This window comes from Platalea leucorodia (genome assembly GCF_965183815.1).
Source record: "Platalea leucorodia genome assembly, chromosome: 2".
Taxonomy (NCBI): Eukaryota; Metazoa; Chordata; class Aves; order Pelecaniformes; family Threskiornithidae; genus Platalea; species Platalea leucorodia.
The window spans coordinates 86,267,612-86,282,021 of NC_138824.1; the positions used below are offsets into that span (position 1 = coordinate 86,267,612).

Consider the following 14,410-nt stretch of genomic DNA (forward strand, 5'->3'; position numbering starts at 1 on the left):
ATAATGCAGTGTGGGGGAAAATTGTTCATTTTCGATTGAATAGACATGTTAATCTTATCGGTATGTAAATGAAAGGTGCTCCTGATGCATTCTGCCTCTTGACACTTTCATTTCAACCTGGCTTTTTGGAATGTTCGCCTCCAAGGAATGCATTAAGGGAAAGCAGCTATGAGCATATAAGGATGAAGCAGGATAGTAAGCAATGTCAGTATTGCATATTGAAAGTAAAAAAATATGAGAATGTCCTTTTACTTGAGCTGCAGCAAGTAGAGTTCCTTTCTAATTTCCTGTACAAAGCCATGCAAATATATGTAATAAAAAACAAAAATATTGCCAGTTAGCTTTTGTATTGTTTGATGTAGCAAATAAGAATTAAATGCATGTCATTGTTAGTAATATTCAACTTGAAATCTGTTTTCTAACCAGAATAATTATCTTTATTTTAATTGAATAAACAAGAGCCAGGCAGAGAGTTTCAGAGCAGGTTGAATAGATTTCAATCAACAGTAGAAGAATATTATTACAAAACAGCTCCTCTTATCCCTTCACAGTAAATAACACAAGAGAGACCAAGGAGACACAGTGTATTAAATTTCTCTAACAATAAGATCTCATTTCCAAAAATAGAATATGCATCGAACAGTCTTTAATTATGTACAGTCTGTATAAAACAAGTGTCAGGGATTAATCATAGTATGTAAGAGTTGGTGTGATCATACATGATTTTTGCTCAGCATCAGTATTTCAATGTCCCCTTTTTATCTGGGCTTTTGAAGACAGTGATCCTTCAACCTATATTCAGGAGCATATTCCATCAAGGCTAGTTGACCTGTTTATTTGAATAAAGGTTGCAGGTTTTCTGTCAGCTAGCTCACATCTTGTATCTTCATAATAAAGTAAAGGTGATGCATAAATGTCAGAACACCAGTGCATTTTAGATTCTTGAGAAAAGGAAATACTTTGGCTCTACAACAAAAGAAGAATTTAGCTAAACTCATCAGAAAGACCATCCCTTTTGATATTTTCGTATCCTTTATTACACAATACACAATTCCTGTTCTATAACCAGGAATACACAACAGGAAATCAGAAGTTACATTCCTCATTTATTCTGCATTTTGTCAAATTATTTTAAAACTCTTTTGTCCATATTGATCTTTTTTTTCAAAAGGAAAGAAACCAAATTAATTGCAAATAATGAATTTTTTTTAAAAAGTATTTATTCTACTTTTGCTCAAACTTCAAATTATACTATTTCCCATTGTCAGGTCAAAATCATTCCTGAATATATACACCTTCATTGCTAGTTGCTGTGTTCTGTTTTATTTCAGCAGTACTTTCCTATGTTAAACAAAATGGACAAGAAAGTGTTGCTATAAATGTACAAAGAAGATGCTTCCTATGGGGTATTGCAGAGTTAGGAAGTTCATAGTCTTCATACAAATATATAAAATATTTCAAATTATCTCCATTCATTGGAATCCATTCGGTTTCTCTCGTCAGACCTGTGTGACAAATACAAGACCAGAAATTAATCATTTATCAGTGCACTCACAGGTATTTTGATAGCATGCAGAAAAGTATCTGTAAGATGGGGGGTGGGGGTGGGGTATATTCCCCACACCTGCAATTTTGCTTTCACTGACTGTACTTGTTTACGCCCAAGCTCAGGGAATACAAAGTGGGCGTGAAACAAATCTTTTTGATCCACTAGCTTTTTCCGCCCACTCTCCACATCTCTGTCTGATGAAACTTCATGATTCTGTTAAGGGCTCAGGCCTTTAAAGCCTTGGGTTTTGCCTTTTTCAGTAGAAGGTAGCTGCGACCCCTGCCCCATCCCATTGCCCAGTTGCCCCAGCTGCCTGGCAGGGCGCGGGGGGCTCCTGGGCTGCCCCTGCCCATGGGGCAAGCACGGTCCAGCCCTACACGGACCCTGGGACTCATCCCCAGGGAAGCCCTGGCACTGCTTCAGCAGGCACAGGCAGCAAATCCTGCTGTATGGCACAGCAGCGTGGCCATGCTGCAGGTAGTAGGGATGCATCTATTGGATAAAAATCAAAATAGTATTTAATTTTACCAGTAAACACTATTTACTGGTATACACATATATGTATACATATATATATTATTTTTTTAAATTTTTTTTCAGCTGCTTTGATTATCCTCTTCTCTTGTTTTCTCTGTTCTGCCCATTGGAGTCCTTACTGGTAGTGAGCCTCCTTCTTTGTCTCCTGTTCAAACTGAACAGTCCCAGGGATTTTAAGCCTCTCTCCTTTTGGAAGTGTGTCTGTTCCTGTAACTATTTTTGTCACAACTCCACTCGTCCCCTATTTCTGCTTTAATTATCACGACTGGCCAGCACTGAAGACAGTATTCTAGACATGGTAGCATAGTATTTTCTGTGCTGTTTGTATAAATTCCATTGGAGCTAATTTATTTACTTATGTAAAGTGAGGTGGGGGGGTGTTTAGCTGCTGTCTGGGGAATGATGAGCAATTTCCATTGACCTGTCTACAATGACTCTTTCCTCCATAGTTGCAGCTAATTTGAAGCCCAGCATAGGGGCTATTCCTGTTCTCTTTGAAGTTAAGAGATATCAGTGGTTACTGTTGATATCGGTGCTTCCAGAGAGCTCAGTGCTGGAAAAAACAGGTTTTGCAATGAACTTGCAAAAGTTCAAGACACTAACTTTCTCAGCATATAAATTTACTCACCTAAGATGTAATTATTTGGGGCGGAGGAATATCTCTATTTTTGGTAAATTTTATTGAACTCATGAACCTTTAACATATGTTCACAAAGTAGAGAAAAAGCCACAGGACATAGAAAAAAAAAAAGACAGCCTTCTATATTTCATGATGTGTTACATAAAGTGACTTTTTGCTGTGCTCCTGAACATGTGTAGGCTGTACACATTTGAACAAATATTGGAGGGATGTTCAAAAGGCTGGAATTGCTTAGCTTTCAGAAGAAACACTTCCCTGGAGAAAAGAGGTGCTATTAAGAGAAACCCTGCATGGCTTACACTAACTGCTTGAAAGTGCTGGTGACTTTTGAATAAGGTAGTCAAAAGTTAATCAAGCTGACTTGAGAAAAAGTGAGGGGGTGTCATTGTCCACAAGAAAAAGGTCATAAAATCACACGTAGTGCTACTAACGTGCTCTGTGGCCATTAGCAATCAAACAACGTAATCATCTCGTAGCCTGATTCAGTAAGGCAATGTGCTGTTTTGTTTCAGCTGAAATTTCCTTCCAATCAGGTAATTTTAGGTACTTATCGTTCTGATCTCAAAAACAAAATCCAACTTTAAGGCTGTATTTGATGGCTCCCCAGGATACGCAGGCACGTGTAATCCTGTCCTATATAATTACCGCCTGCCTACACACGCTCTCCTTGTGTTTCAGTCGAGTACTCTCCTTTCTTTTCAAACTGTTCTGTGCCTGTTCCTGAATATCACAAGGTGACTGTTTTCTAGTGGTGGGCGGATAAAACATTGCTAGCTATGATTAAACCCGAGTGCTCAAGCCCAGGATCAGAAGAGAGGGTGTGCAGAGTGCAGCAGGCGCATCCGAGCACAATGTGGTCCTCGGTCTCACAAGTGTTTTCTGATCCTTCTGCTGAAAGAGGCCAACATCAGGTTCTGCCTCCAAACTCATCGTGGGAAGGTCTGTGGTGTGAAGGACAGCTGTAACTTAGCATTCTGGTTTTTAGCATTACATGGGATTTTTTATGCCTTTCTAGCAGATTCAGAGTCTTAGATGGTGTCGTGGTTTAACCCCAGCCGGTGACTGAGCACCACACAGCCGCTTGCTCACTCCCCACCCCCAGTGGGATGGGGGAGAGAATCGGAAAAGTAAAAGTAAGAAAACTCATGGGTTGAGATAAGAACAGTTTAATAATTGAAATAAAATAAAATAGTAATAACAATAATAATAAAAATATAGAATATACAAAGCAAGTGACGCACTATGCAATTGCTCACCACCCACTGACCGATGCCCAGCCAGTCCCCGAGCAGCAGCCCCCCAGCCAGCTTTCCCCTAGTTTATATACTGAGCATGACGCCATACGGTACGGCATAGCCCTTTGGCCAGTCTGGGTCAGCTGTCCTGGCTGTGCCCCCTCCCAGCTTCTTGTGCATCTCCAGCCTTCTCAGTCAGTAGAGCATGAGAAGCTGAAAAGTCCTTGATTTAGTGTAAGCATTACTTAGCAACAACTAAAACGTCAGTGTGTTATCAACATTACTGTCATCCTAAATCCAAAACACAGCGCTATACTAGCTGCTAGGAAGAAAATTAACTCTATCCCAGCTGAAACCAGGACTGATGGTAAGGCTGTGTTTCCCGCAGATATTGTCCTGGAGGAGACATCTACCTTGCAGGGACCTCCATGCTCATCTTGCCCCACATTACTCTCCAAGCAGTTTAGCCGTTCTTTATTTCCTGAGCTCCTGATACCAGCCATCCTGTGCTGCGCATACCAAGCCCCCAGGGATCTTGGTGATAAGGGTACAAAGAAGATGGAGCCAGACTTTCCTCAGTGGTGCCCAGTGACAAGACAGGAGGCAACAGGCTCAAATTGAAATACAGGGAATTTCATGTAAGCAGGAAACAAAACTTCTTTTACCGTCAGGGCAGTCAAACACCAGAGCAGGTTGCCCAGAGAGGTTGTGGAGCCTCCATCCTTGGAGATATTCAAAACCTGACTGGACATGGCCCTGAGCAATGACCCTGTCCTGAGCAGGAGATTGGACTGGATGGTCTCCAGAGGTGCTCTCAAGCCTCGGCCAGTCTGTGAGCCTGGGAAGAGCCTTTGTTGGTCTCAAGGGAAGCTGTCCTCCACTCATGAGGGCGAGGGTGGATCCATGGGCAGGTGCAAGGTCCCTGCTCGCCCCTGCTTTGCTGCAGAACTGTTAGTGAGTTTACAAACTAAAACAACAAGGTTTTATATACTGTATTACTATCTTGCTAATAATCCAAGTAATCTGGCTGCTGGGATTACTTTTAGCCACATGTTCCATTTCTTCAAATACTCCTTTGTCCTCCCTTAGTTTCCTCATAGATCCCAGACCTTTGAAATCTGGCTCCTGCTGAAATCAATATTAATATCACTTAATACCTTTATGACCTCAGGGCTGAAAGATCCCGGCTGGCACCATATCCCATCCAGCTGAGCAAGCACCTCTCTTCTTCCACAGCACTGGACTCTCACTAGACAGTGGACCCACTAAAAAGTCTGCTGTCTCCAGTTCTCCCAGTCACAACTGAGCCACAGCAACTCTAGTCAAAGGAAACTCAGTCTTCTAGGCGGCCATGTACCTACAAGACTAGTTAATTAACAGGAGGAGCAAAAAAAATACTACAGCCCTGAAGAACCCTGCCACTTGCCATCCATAAGCAGGAGCAACCAAATTGTCATGATGGTGAGCCTTGCCTCGATGCTCAGGTGCTGGGGAAAATCAAGCCCACTGTTCTCAAATTTTGTCTAAAGCACACTGCTTGCAAGCAGTGCTATTTTAACACCTGCTAATAATATTATCTGTCTCTCAGGTGTACTCTCTGCTCTCTGGTTGCTTATAATTGCTACGTGAACTCCCTTTGCAGTCAGTGGACCCTCTATTATCTCTCTGTGATGCTCCAATCCACTCAGACCTCCCTCCAGCCAGCTCCAATTCTCTCCCTCACAGCTCCCAAAGGTGTGTTATTTTTAGAGCTCAAACTCCTCCAGAGATCAATGGGAGTCTGTAAACTCAAAAATAGGTTGCTTATGGTACATTAATAATCCTCACAGTTATGTTCCCTGGTTATTCTTTCAGCTGCTGCAGCTTATCTACCAGCACCTCTTTTGCCACTCCAATCAACCTTATTCTACTGAACAACGCTCTGCCATTTTAAAGAAAACAGAAAAGGATGTACTTGACAGCAAATGCTTAAATGTTGTCCTGATTAAGGATGGACATAAGCACATGCTTAGGAGCTTTTTTGAATCATGGAATTAGGGTTTTTTTTCAGCCCTCAAGACTTTCTTCATTCTGTGTCTGAGAATCTGCAGGGCTGTGATTGCAGTCGATGAGATGCCAGTGCTAGCTTCTGGGACAATAAAGACTGGGTCCTTGGGTTTTCTAACCACAGTAAAAAGCAATGGCTATTTTTATATTAAAAATAATTTATTTTTTGTGCTCTTCAACAGAGATGTAACTTCAAAAATAAATCTAAATAAATTAATGAATTGCAAAATCTCACTGTTTTTTTTCCTTCAAAGTCACAGTTTTTAATGTTGCACCTTCCTTTTATTCCTTGAAAATACGCCCAAACTTGTTAATAGCAAGCAGATGAAAGATTTACTTTAAAAAAGCACCAGTAATTCCAACTGCCAGTATTTTCTGTTCTTATACAACATGTTAGCTGAAGGAAGATGAAACATGAAATGAATCCAGATTTTGGCTGTATGTCCATATATGCAACAAAATGACCACATTCAGTGCTAATATTATATAATTAAAGACTGTGCATGAATCACCTGAGGGCTAAATAAAATTTGTCTTTATTTGAACAGTTTCCAGCCTTATATATTTAACCCTAAGATTCTGTTAAGGAAGCCTGGTTTATAAGAAGTAACTTTACAAAGGAGAAAACAGACATATCCCATTAGCACTTCATAGAAAATCAGTGATTATAGCAAGTGCACCAAGGTTCAGTAAATGCCTCCCACTCAACAAGCTTCCAAAGTGAACGACCACATGATGTTTACTCCTCACCAGGACCCATTTATAGATCTCTTACTCACCGCTATCATAGTCATACATGCAACATTTAGGAAAAGGCAGCCAGAAGTCCTCTATTTGGGAGCAGACAGGAGGGTTACAGTTGGAGAACTGGGTCTTTACAATGCTGTTTAACCAAGCTGTGAAGCATGATTTAATCAACTGAAAGCATTCAATACATACCATGGGCGTTGCACATGGACAACAGGTATGGCTGCTTGGACAAATTTTGCACTGACTGGAAAAAATTGATAAAAAGGGTCAAAAAATGCCTCTTCAAAAGTGAAAGTGGGAAATGAAGGTAATGACTTCCTATGGAGTTAGGAGACCCAGGAAAGAGTTTTGCTCCCACAACTTTTAAATGACATTTGGGCATTCCTAGCAAATAACACCCTGGGAATGAAAAGGAGATCAGTTTCAGTAAGGTAAGAAGGGGGCAGAGTTCATGAACTTTTGTTAGTCTGGAGCAGAATTAGCCCAGAATTACAAATACACTGATCTTCAGAAGGAAAAAACTGTGAAAAAGGTAAATCAAGGGACATGTATACTTTGATTGCTCTAAGGAATTGGGAATGTGTAATAAAGCTGGACTATCTCCTTTGACTCCCTAATTCTCCCACATATCTGGTAAAAGCCTTGTCCTTCCTGAGATGGTAACCTGAAGTGCCAAGGGATCTGTTTTAATTCGTCTGCCCTCACTTCCCTTCGGGGGGCACCACTTGCTAAGATCATCTTCTCCTGTGCAACTGCTTTAACATTTATATCGTATCTGGAATCACTGTCCACACAGATGGCGGAAGAAGCAGTAGGAAGTCAAACGTGCTCCAGGTTAACATATTAATACCGTGATGGAACATTGGAGAGAGGGGTTAGGTTGCAAAGTCATCCTTTGACTCCCTCCCAGTGGTAAATGGTTGACTAAATGAAAAAGCCTATTTTAAATTAAACTATGCTTTCTTGTATGCTTTTTGCAAATTATTTCAACACCTTTGTTTCTGTCAGGATAATAATAGCAACTCTCAAATATCTGAGCACCTCTCATACATCTTCTAAAACATATTTGCTCTCATTTATATTTTCTGGGCATGGTCCTGGGCAGCCTGCTCTAGGTGGCCCTACTTTAGCAGAGGAGTTGGACCAGATGACCTCCAGAGGTCCCTTCCAACCTCAGCCAGTCTGTGATACTGTGAAACACTGGAAAGATTAAATAATTTCTCCTATTTTTTGTTGCATTTTACCTACAGTCAATTGAAATATGCGGGAAGCAGCTAAAAATGGAGATTCAGGTTGTGCATACACATACGCATAGAATTTCAAAACAAAAAAGATCAGAACTTCTATTTTTAGATTCGTCTGACAAAGAATGTTAGACAAAAATGAGGTCTTTTCCACTGAAATACAAAAATAATCTTTTTGATAATGAACTTTGTGTATCTTCACCATGAAGACATCATTGAAAGCCATATGCTCACTTTCTCATACTTATGTTGTTCCTCAAATTAATTTACCTCTGTCCTCAGACAGTATGACATGGGGAACTAAGGACAGTTTTGACCCTTTCCACTGTTTGTGGTTCAGTAGTGCGCGCACAAGGGAGCCGCCATAGAGTACTGTGTAACAGCATGTCTAGTAAACAGCAATAGACCTTTTTATTTAAGACAAAAAAACAAAGTGCAAACATTCCTCGTGTTATACTGTTGTCAAAATTTCTTGTTACCTACAGTGACACAAAGCTTTGTCAGCAAAGGAACTTGCAAAAGAGAGACAATTTAGCCCAGTGGCTCTGAAGTGACAGCTATCAAATGGAGGTCTTTCAGATCAATATGTTATGGCAGCAGATTTATCTCCTGCCAAGTAAGGAACTAATCCGTGGCATTTTTGAAAGGTATAAATTGGGTACTTAGCCGACATAACACAATTAAGAAGAATGGCATTGCACTGACCTAATGGCTGCCATAACAGTTTAAGTGGTAAAAAAAAAAAGAGATTAGATATCAGTATGTGTCTGAAGGTCTTTGGAGGATTTTTGGCTCAGTGCAGTAGTATTAAACTGTGCATGGTTGCTAGGTTGTTCCCTTAGTTATCTGGAGATTGCAACTACTTGGGCACAGCAGCTGATTTATGCAAGTAGTTCCCAGAAAGCTAATAAGCATGAACAAGAGAACACATGAACAAATCATACACGTGAATGTTATTCATGGCGAGGTTTGTGCATGGACTCCTGGTTGAAGCCAGCTGAAGCAGCAGCTTGGCTTCTTTACATTCTATACATCAGATATTTTTTAACTTTCCAAAGCAAATGACTAAAAGTATTGTGTAAGCATAGAAGTCTATCAGTTCCCTGAAGGACCAATATTTCCCATTAGTTTTCATTGGATTAACCACATAACAACAGTAAAATCCAATTATTTGGATTGTTCAGCTGGTCTCTAGGACAACTGTTATCCAAAAGGAAAAATTCCATCATAAATTTTTCAGGCAAGAGACTTGCTCTTCACTTATCCAGCTGCAGGCATCTTCTCACCTTGAGAAGACAACAGTGCAGCTGTCTCACTCAGGGTATAACACCTTAAACGTTTTCTCATGTTAGATTTTTTTTCTTCCCTCAAACCTTCTTCCTTATCATGGACCAGAGGGCCAAGCAGAGGTGGCAGCTCTCAGAAGGCCCAAGCCATGTTCTGCAGGACAGGCTCCTACATTTGGGAACCTGTGGGAGTTCTACTTCTGTCTAGGGACTTCAGGGCTCTGACTTCTAAGGAGAGGCTCTGAAACCCCTGGAAATTCTGGGCTTATCCTGGGTTCTGGTATCTCCATGCTTCTAGCTGCGGATTAGCAGTAAGGGGTCAGGCAGCCCTGCAAAACTTAGGTGGAGCTGGAGCCGGAGGTGGAGAGTGAGGAGGTTTGGGGCAGCCACCACACACCTGGCAAGTCCCCAGTTCGCCACCACCTCCCAGGACACTCCCAGGGGAGCTCCCAAGAGTAAATGCTGCTGAAATACTTGGGAAAAATCATACCAAAATATTTCTATTTTTTCTAAATGATTTCTCCTTAGAATTTCTTTCTCTTGAGAAGCAAAACCTCTCATTTTCTTTCTGAATCAGAATCAATCTTTTTCCAAAATTTTTAAAATAACGTGAATTCTAAATTTTTGTTCTCTGAAAAGATCTCATGTCCATAAAGTCATGATACTTGACATGAGTTATACTGCCTTTCTTTTTTTCTTGGTAAGTGGAACCCAAATGTAGATGACCCAAATGCTATTGTATGTGGTTCCTAACAGTCCAAGATGTTGCAACTAGTAGCAGTTTCAAAAGTGAAAACAACCCCTCAGATCTCAGTATTTCCAGTGAAAAAGAAAGAACTTCTTCCCATAACAGATGTCTCTACCTCCTGACTAGTACTAATTCAAAAGGTTTAGGGTTTGTAACACGTTACAAACATTACACTCTCTAGAGCATGGAAATGTATTCTGAACTTTTCTATTTATTTCCTCAGTCATTTTTTTCTTTTGTTTGGGCATCTCTTGGTCAGATCAGAAAGCTGCCTGAAACAGTACACGATGGGCTGCTAGTCATCATTTAGATGAAGTAGCATCTTAATGAGCACATTTCTTTAACTTATGGATTCACTACAGACGCAGCTATAAATATGTTGTTTATAGGGACAAAAAACAACAGTTTCTTAAAGTTGGGAAATCATATCTTGAAGTTTACCATATCCAAGCACTTCATAAAGAGACTGAATTTTTAAGGACTGATTATGCATAACACTTCAAAATGGTATTACAAAAAAAAACTATACTAACTCTGATGTACTTTATGTTATTGATATTACTATTGCTGCTGTGACTTTTTCTAGAGCTACCCTTAATGTTTTCTCTCCACAGTTTACATGTCTTAAAGCACAGTGGCTGTAACATATGTTTACCTCACATTAAATTAAAGTTTTTCTTTCAATTTTCTTCTTTTCATTAACATTTTCCCTCCAACTTCTCATAACCTAAAGTGTCATCCCTATAAAAAGGTTTTGCATACCCATCTTCAATTGCTTTGGGAGTGTATGAGGTCATTTGTGATTCGTAATGGGAAGCAAAGATTGAGCAGTATATACCAAACGCTGTGATTAAAGTTGTTGATGAGGAGGTGCAGTGACTCTTTCTACCTCTGTTAATGAGAACTATGCTGCGGTACTTACTACTTTTGAAATTACTACCTTCTGAAGAGAAAAAAAAAGTTTTTCCTCTGCAGCACTTTACTAAGCCCTGCTCAGTTCATGCAGGTGTCTGGCTATAATTATTATTCTTTGTAATTATTAATCAATTTAGGGGAAAAATTATTCTGTGAGTTTATGTTAAGCTATTCTCATTCACTCATACCACCTCTGCTTTGAAAAGCATTTGTTTCCCAGAGTAGGCATCACTCAAGGACTTGGTCCCCTTTTTAAGGTGTCATCCTGATCATATGAACAAGTATGCCCAAATAGTGTGCTAATGAAGCCACAGGACTTAAAGAGCTTAAGTAGCAAAAAAAATCATGGCATTGAGACTAGAAAGGGATTTCTGGGACAGTTCGGTTTTATTTCATTTTCATTCCCTGTAATAGCAACTCAGATTCTTAAGACAAAGGCTAACAGAGATGGTGAAACTTCAGGAATTATTGTCATAGCAAATTCATCAGTAAGGAAGCCAAGGCCTAGGAGCTGATCCTGCAAAGTGCTTATTACTTCCTTCGAGGTGCTACAAATCCTATTGATTTCTCCAATGATAACCAAACCCATTTAGCAGCTTGCAGGCACAGGGCAAAAAATAGCCAGTAGAAATGCACCTGGGTGGTCGGGCACCATGAAAATGAAAAGACATTGCTAGGTCCCCTTATAGACTCGTAATCGTGATGTCTACAGGACAGAGATATGTACAGAAGGGGCCAGGCTAAGCACTATTAGAAATAAAATAATGATTGATAAAATATTCAGTACAGAAAAAAGCAGCAGTAAAAATCAACTACTAAAAGAAAAAGTCCAAAAAAGCTGTGACATTTGAAACAACAGGACATCTTTGTTGTACTGGGAGCAATGAAGGCTCTGTAAGGAGGCACTCATTGATGCAATATGAAATGCACCTGCTGAGAGTTAATTGCATGACTGGGGTTTCTCAACCAGGATGTGTTTCTGAAAGCAAAGTTTCCAGCTAGGAGAAAATGTATATGGTGGTGAGTGCTCTTGCCGCAGAGACTCCCTACAGTCAGTGCTTGGTAGCCCACCACAGAGATACCTGGGGGGGAAATGCCTCACAGGTTTCTGCAGATAAAGTACAAGAGGCAAGAACACAATGATGACTGGTATTGCACTGTGTAGCCTGGATTAAACACGGTCAAATTATTATAAAGCTAAAAAACAGAATTCCTGGATTGTTTCAAAAGTGACTTATGAGTGTGGGGGCCACAGCCTTCATCTTGGATCGTTAGCTAACCCACCGCAAGCACTATGGCTCCAAAAAGTCAAACCCTCTCATGTCCCACATATGGCAGCACAAGCAGAAGGACCAAAGGCATTTTGCACTTCTCAAAACCTAGCTGCCTTCTCTAGTGGCAGTCCCATTCACTCCAGTGGAAGCGTCACCCCACCAGCTTTGCACATCCCTTGGCCAGGCACTCAGCTCAGAGCGACCTACAGACACATGCATAGGCCAACCACCATCAGGAACTGTGCCCAGCAGCAAAGGAGGACATTTGGTGTGGCATCTCGCAGCCTTGTAAATCCTCAGTCAGTAGCTTGGACTGTAAAATTTTGTAACAATCTTAATGGCCTGTGTCTGCACCAGATCCATAGCATCAAGGATTTGAAGCCACTGAACAACAGGCATTGGAAGTACTTAGAAATGTTATTTGTTATTTGGGGTGGACAGGAACCTGGAAATCTAACAAAACAGCTGCTCGCAAAAAGTGCCTGATGTAGGTTAAAAATTTTTATTCTTTCTCAGAAAATTGAAAATGCCCAGATGTTCTGTGCTTTTCTGTGAAAATTCAGGCCACCTAGTTTTGTTTTTCTAGAAAAATTGTTGATTTTGTGAGGCTGAAATTTGGAGAAAGGTGAGGGGTTTTTTACTGACATTTTTATGGTAGGGTAAAGACTCTTCCAGTTGAATCCTTTCACCAGTCTTATTGTAGTCCCTCAAACAGTGCAATAAAAGCCTTTCTAGGAGTGGGCTATCACACTCAAGATCAGGCTGTTTCATGCCACATAAATTCTAAATGAATAACTGTGCTACATAATTAAATGATGAAGAAAGAATGATTTTCAAGTAAGTTGTTTTACTACATGAAAGAGACTCTGGAGGAAGGCACTTGCTTCGGCCTTTTTTTACATTGGCAGTTCATTTGGTGCTAGCTCTCCAATCAAATATTGAAGCTTTACTCTAAATTATGTACAAAACTTTCTCACAGATCTGAATGCAACATATCACACAGTAAAATGCTGCTGCTGGAAAGGTTCTCTGATTTCACACCTGAATGCTCACGTCTTTTGTTATTGTCTTGCTGGCTGCCACTTAATACTCCTGATAAGCTGGCATTTTCTCCAGAGATGCACACCCAGTGGTAAGCAACACTGCTTGGTATCTGCATGGTTTTCACACACTGAAAAGGGTTAAAAAAATTACTTGTATTTTTTAAATAAAAAATTGTAAGCAAGAGATTCTGAATTTTTATTTTGTGGGAGATGGTAGAGTTGCAGGGGCAAGGGCAGTGGAAAGTGAAATATCTGGCACGCTGCTGATTCCTATGTAGTCCACAAGTACATGCCCTCACTAATGGCATTTCTAAAGTGCCATCGGTCTTTGTTGCCTACTGACATTTGTGGAGTTGATGGCTTTTTCCTTTTCAAAAAAACTTGAGGAACTGAATGATAAAAAGCATATATTAAAACAATATTAAGTTGATAAATGACTCATGTAAGCATCAGTTAATCAGTTAAGACTGAACACATAGCCTAATAGTGGTTATTCATATTCAAAAGTTAAGATAAAGGTACCAAATTTTCTTTCCCCTATACTTAAAGTGAGGTAGGTTACTTCAGAGATGTACTGGTATGTATACAAGATGAATCAGCATTACTGTGTTCGTTTTGTAACCACACATAATTTTGCAGATATGAGATGGTCAGGAGAAGATTGTTATAAATCATAGTTTTCAGGTAACACAATATAGGGCAGGCTATACAGCATGTTAATTCATCTGCACCGGCAAACACATGAACACTCACCCTTAGCTTCCATACTGCCTGATTTTTCAGTTCCTACCAGACTTTAGCATTGGCTGAACATTTTTATTTCATTATTCTTCAGAATTCACATATCCTCCAGGATGCTAGCTCTGCCATTCATTTTTCATTGCAAATACTCTCCATCTCTCATGCAACTTTAATGTTTGAGGGGAAAGACCTAGACATTAGGTGTTAACTGGTTAGACTTTCAAAAGCCATGTGTTCAAACCTTGGCAAGGCAGACTTTGTCTTTCTGAAGAAAATGTGCATTTCATGCTGGTTTTAGAAAGGACTATGTCAAAAAAATGTTTTGTAGAACAAAGTCCGATCATGTGTGTCCTGAAGGTAATTGAATTTTAATGCTGTTTGTACATACATAATTTGGAATTA

At 40.1% G+C, this 14,410-nt stretch overlaps 1 protein-coding gene across 1 annotated transcript in view; it reads right to left on the reverse strand.

Moving 5' to 3' along the window:
- Positions 1-1,377: 1,377 nt before the first annotated feature.
- SMPX (small muscle protein X-linked) overlaps positions 1,378-14,410 on the reverse strand; it is a gene marked incomplete at its 5' end in the record, with an annotated part of 38,263 nt that continues 25,230 nt past the window's right edge. The window contains one exon of the mRNA XM_082304941.1: positions 1,378-1,505. The remainder of the gene's footprint in view (positions 1,506-14,410) is intronic.